Genomic DNA, 6331 nt, shown 5'->3' with positions numbered 1-6331 from the left:
ATATATATCTTATATATATATATTTAATATATATATATATATATATATATATATATATTAGCAGCTTTCTTCCTCGAACTTTGTATTCTGTAGTTCTTCTTTTCTTTTTTTTGGTCAACTGAAATATCCTGAAATGAAGGTTCAACTTTTTGTTATTGTTTTTTGGCCGTTGGTAGAGTTGCCAGTGCTATCAGTAGTTTTGCATCTCCTTATGACATCTACCAAACTCTGGCTGATTCTTCAGTTGTCATTGCATACGACCGATCTGCTGGGATTGAAAACCATTGCAGCTCTTTTCTAACTTCAGCTTCTGAATTGAAACCTGATGACAACATGGGAGGTAGACTCAAGAATGAACTCTCCTTCTATCTTGGAGATTGGGAGCAGGAAAATGATGGGGCACCATTGATGCAATTGGATGACAATGGCATTCCAGCGAGCAGCTAATCTCTCACCTCCCCACTAAAGTTGGCCTCCTTTGAGGTAAAGGATGTCAATTCATTCCAGCACCTTAAAAACGCATTTAGTCTCGGAGGGGTTATATCTTTAGGCATATCCTGTTCCTTATGGTGTCGGCTTAGAGCCTCATATGAATCCTGGTTCATCTGTCATGATGATTGCTTTTGAAGGGATTTATGTGGAGACCGAAGAGAATGGAGGAGAACGTTTGATGTGTTTGCTAGGAAGTTCAAATTCAATCGCACCTTCCACTAACAGGTGTGACTGTGATGAGTTCTCGGAGTTTGCAAGCAGCTATATTTCCACTTACGGTAACCACCGGCTCCATTTTTTGGAAGATGATCAAATTTTGCTTGTTCTACGATATCCTAAAACCTTCGAGTTGACCAAAAGAGCAATCCAGGGAGCATTGATAAAGTCTAAATGAACAAGGAGGGTCGAAGTACTTCAGTAAAGTTTATGTATCTTCTCAGTTGAGTGGCCACTCGAAGTATCAATTTAATTTAGGATTGCTCCGGTCAAGAACTTGTGATCCATTCCCTTACCAAGATGAATTGATGGAAGATGGTGCTATGATGTTTACTGGTGAAGAGTTCTGTCGAGGACATGCCCATCTTAATGGAGAAATTATAAATATTGTTCCAAATTACAGGTTCAAGGGCAATTATTTGGGCCAGATCCATGGCAAATTGGGTTCTTTCTTGCTCGGGAAGGAGATGGAGGCCACTGGTGGTATGAGTTATGACGACATTAAGCTCATTGTTCAACATGTCAAATGTGAGCAAGATACCACTTCTAACAGAACTGGCAATGCAAAGGTTTCTGCAGTGCTGAGAGCTGTTCCCACAGGAAGTTTTCAACATTTCGAAGTATTAAGAACTGGTCTTTCAGGGTTGACTTTAGCCGCTGAGGGGATATGGAACTCTTCTTCTGGACAGCTTTCATGGTTGGATGTCATGGGACGGTTGACTCAGGATTGGAAGGATGTGATTATGAAATTTCCATGTACTTTCCACGTGCATTTTCCATTAAGCAGAGAAGCTTTCTGTTTGGAAGCATATCCAGCGTGAAAAAGGATATAAGCTTGGACAATCCTTTATTTTTTAATGCAATGAAAAGCTCCAGAGATTTGGAAAATGGATCATACAATTATTCGAAAATCAAGTTGGTCAACGTGTTTGGGAGAAGAACTCTACCTTATCAAATTTTAGCTATGGTCAAGCTGTTGCTCTTCCAGTATCCGGCAATAAAAGATGCAGAAGAACCACTTGCTCAGTTAAGCCTACTGTCCAGTAGTCTTGCTACAAATGGCTATGTAGTCCCTGATCAATTAACTGATGGACAGAAATCAAGGATCCTCATTGAGATTGAGGTGCTTTCTTTAGGTCCATTATTTAGACGGTATGAACCCAATATGGACAAGCGAAATCTAAAGAAGAAACCAGTCATTGCAGAAGATGATCTCACAAGCTGCCGGTTCTTGAATGTGTCTTCGCGTCTGGTCTTCAAAACCCCGAAAGAACACAAGCAGACAACTTACAAAAATGTCTCAGCTTGTCCTTGGAAGGTCTATATGATCGTGTTTTGGGTGAGATGCATTTGATTGGATGTAGGATGGCTTTGGTTGAGAGCATTGACATAAAACGAGGCCAAGATTGTTTAATTGAAGTGAAAATTCAGTACCCACCTAAAAATTTACAGTGGTGGAGAAATCTAACTGCCAAGATCACCATCAGCAGCTAGAGGCAGGAAGATGATTCCCTTTATTTTAGCTCGATTAGCCTTCATGCTCTTTTGACTCATTATCCAGATTATCTTGGAACAGTTGCTAATCGAGAATCTCTCAAAGGGATTCTTTGCATTCTAATGCTTGCTGGGTAAATTGCAATCATATCGAGCCAGCTCTTATACATGAAGAAAGAAGCAAACATTGTTCCTTACATTTCTATTTCCATGCTTGCTTTTCAGATCCTCGGATATAGTCTTCCACTGATCTGTGGTGCCAAAGTTCTCTTCAAATCAAAGGATCCTGAAGCTTACAGAGCGGGCTGTGGTCATCCTGCGTCTGGAATGTTGAAAGTTCTTGAAAGTTTCGGAAATGTTCTTTTGTTAGTGGCCTTACTACGTACTGCAAGAGTTTTTCAGATGGTAACAGAATCTCGAAGCAAGCCTCAGTCTAAAGGTACCTCCAAACTAAGATATGCTTCTAAAGATTAACAGGTATTACTGAGTACCATGGCTATGCACACTTTCGGATTTCTTATTTGGCCTGCTGCTCGTGATAATCCTGATGTGCGCCTACAGCCTGGAGAGGGCATGCATGCACCAAAAAATGTGCATATGCAGCAGACTTGGGTGATCGTAATAGCGGATTATCTCTATTTTCTTCAAGACTACTTTCTGCTTCCTCAGATTCTTAGCAATCTATTGATGCCAACACATGTTAGATCCCTGATGGAAGCCTATTACCTTGGATTTACTTCAATAAGGCTGCTTGTGAACTTTTTTGAACATATAAGGGATCCTCTTTTACATACCAAAATGGAAAGATAGGAATCCATGAGTCCGAACTCAACTTCTCCATTGTTTGCCAAGTTTGTTACTCCATAGGTTCACTTCTTGGAGAATACTGGTATCAGCACAATAGGAACACTGATAAATAGATTGAGGGGTCATGTAATTCTAATACTGAAATAATTGAAATTTCAGGGCATCTCACAATTACTAGTCAACACTACAACAATATTTCACTGTCCTTTGAGGGTTTATATGACCGGATTTTGGGGAAGATGCACTTAGTTGGTTTCAGGGATGTTCGATATCTTCCAAAGATCTCAAAGTTGGGAACTAACCTTGCAAGAGGACTGGATTGTCAGTTTGAAGTCATTGTAGAGTATAATCCTGAAAATGCATGGTGGCTAGTGAATCCAACTGTAAAAATCTCCTTCAGCAGCAAAAGAAGTGAGGAAGACCCCCTTTATTTCAGTCAACTCAGCCTAAAAACTAATCCAGTTTCTTACATTAAAAAAACAAAGGACATAGTCTTCCGAAGAACTTTTGAGGGCATACTACGAATTCTAATGCTCACTTTGTCAATACTTTGCACACATAGCTAGATGCGTTACTCCAAGAATACTGTTTCATGCAGTGAAGTCTCTTGCCATGCTTGTTATCCAGGCTCTTGGCTACTGTATCCCTCTCATCACTGGAAATGAAATTTTTTTCAGATGGAAGGTGCTACAATCTAACAGCTTCAGATCAAACAATTTCAACAAGTTTCAACGGTTTGATGTAGTTGACAGCTTGGCCAAATTCCTTTTATTATTGAAGAAAATAGAAGCTAAGTTTTCCAGGTAAATCAATGGAAACAGTATCTTACTAAAGCAAAGAAGAAGATGAAGCAAAGAAACATTCAGAGCAGTAGAACAAAATTTGGTAAAAAAGTAGAGATTTCATTTTTCTTCCAGTATTTATACTTTGACAACTCAAATGAACCGTATCGAGTAACAAATTTCACACTAACCAATGAATAGCTCAACGGTAAAATGTAACAGACAAACCATGGCTGTTAAGTCTTGAAAAATATTTTATCCCCCCTTTCCCCTACTAATCTTTATTTTATATAGGTTTTCAGCAACTTATGTAGACTGATTGGTGATGGCAGTAGCGTTTTATTCTGGTTTGAAGAGTGGATCGAAGCAATCATCCTTAAAAACACTTTCCCAATCTTAGCTATCAACAAAATGGGGAAGATACAAGAGTTTGGACATTGGCAAGACAATGAATGGAAATGGGAGATAATGTTGCGTAGAAGGGTGTTCGGATGGGAGGAAGAACAATGGAAGCAATTCACGGCAATGGTGAATGATTATCATCTGTCTGCAGAAATACACAATACTGTTATATGGAAAGGTACCCCCTCAGGTGATTTCTCTGTCAAAGAGTTCTGTAGACACCAATTGGATAACGATAGTGGTGGTAGAAGCACATGGAGACAAGTTTGGGCTAACCTAGCTCCACTTAAAGTCGAGATGTTCATATGGCAAATCCTCCACGGAAGAGCTGCTGTTAAGGCGAAGCTTGTGAGAGGGGGCTGATGAGTACGAATTTAGCATTCTGCCCCCTCTGCCACTAGGTTATTAAAACAATTAACCACATTTTCATCTACTTATTTGAATCATGGCATATCTAGGCTAAATGGTGCAGGGAGTGGAATGTAAGTTGGGTCCAACTAGATAATTTAACCACATTTTTTGAGTCTTGGAATGTCGTGGCAATTAAGGAAGGTGAAATCAAAATATGAAAAATGGCATTCTTTGTGGTGATTTGGTCTCTCTAGCTGCCTAGGAACGACATTGTGTTTGGAGATAAAACTTGGGACCAGGCTCAGATCTACGAGTTGATGAAGTTGAGAGTTGCCACATGAGCAAAGGCCAAATGGCTAAGGGAATATGGCAAGAATCTGGAAACCTTTAACGAGCCATGGTTAAGGGCTATTATTAACTATGTCAAAAAGACAAGACCTAAGGTTGAATGGATGAATCCTGCAGAAATACTATGAAGTTCAACGTTGATGGAACTGTTAGCGGAAGCGTCGGGGAAGCTGAAATTGGTGGGATCCTCAGAAATTCTGTAGGAGAAACCAAAATGATGTTCTCCAAGTCAATAGGGTTGGGAGATTCTAATTTAGCGGAAGTGTTGGCCATAAGACAAGCTTTTATGAAGTTCTCTGCTTCAAACTGGAATTGTTCTCATTCTCTGATTGTTGAGAGTGACTCCACAAATGCGGTGAGATGGATACCAGCACCAAACCATGCTCTTTAAAGAATGAGAAAGTGGATACTTCAAATTGAAATGTTGAAAAGAAAGGTGAAAATGTGGGAAATTAAACATATATGAAGGGAGGCAAACCATCAAGCCGATATCCTAGCTAAAACTAGTATAGGAAGAGAAATTGATCTGGTGAATATTTGGATAGAGGCTCTGAATAATGCATCTGTTGAGAATGGCAATAATGGATGAAACTTGCTCTCATTTTGATATATAAGTGTGAGTTGATATGTAGGTTGGTGTTGATTTAGGGATCTGAATGTCCCCTTTTGGGGATATGGCTTTTTCTTTATGACTTTTGTTGTTCTGTATCCATATCTTTTTGTAGTGGAACAAAGAGCTGTTGAGGGTTGACTTACTGGCTCTAATGGGTGTATAGAGAGGTGTTGCTATGAATATGTACAGGGGTCTTTAACTTTTGTCAATGATTTTACCGTGGTATACCCCTATAGTAAAGGGGCATAACCTGGCAAAATGATTATATGGGGTGAACTCTGGTTCCCCTGCTTCATCTATATATTTTGAAAGTTAAAAAAAAAAAAGTCTTGAAATAGAAAATGGAAAGTATGCTAAAACAACACTATAAGATGCGTACAAGACTCAAGTAAACTAAACCAAATGACATAAGCAACATCATTTTGTATATAATAGACTTAAAAAGAACAGAAGAATAAAACGACATGTTTTAAAAACTCAGCTTATCCAGTCAAGAAATGCCATCATTTTGCTCTTAGTGCCTTTCTTCACCTTCAAAGCTTAAGCTTCCCACTTGTTCTTCAAACACCTTTATTACCAAATTGTAAATTACTTTTCAACAGTTTGTTGCAATGTTTCTTACTATAAGACTCTCGCAGATAGTATTAAAATCTTGCATCAAACAAAAAGTTCAAATCCATAGAGATAAGAAAATTCTAGTGATTATCTTAATTGTTCACATGATGGGTTTTCTTCTCAAGCATTTTTCTATTACAAGTTTTGGCAAAGCATTGCCCATTCCTAGAAAATATTCTTATGTGAAAGGTAGCACCAATATTCTGCTTGA

The sequence above is a fragment of the Theobroma cacao genome, chromosome 9, assembly GCF_000208745.1.
Source record: "Theobroma cacao cultivar B97-61/B2 chromosome 9, Criollo_cocoa_genome_V2, whole genome shotgun sequence".
In the NCBI taxonomy this organism is placed as follows: Eukaryota; Viridiplantae; Streptophyta; class Magnoliopsida; order Malvales; family Malvaceae; genus Theobroma; species Theobroma cacao.
This window is presented reverse-complemented; position numbering follows the sequence as displayed.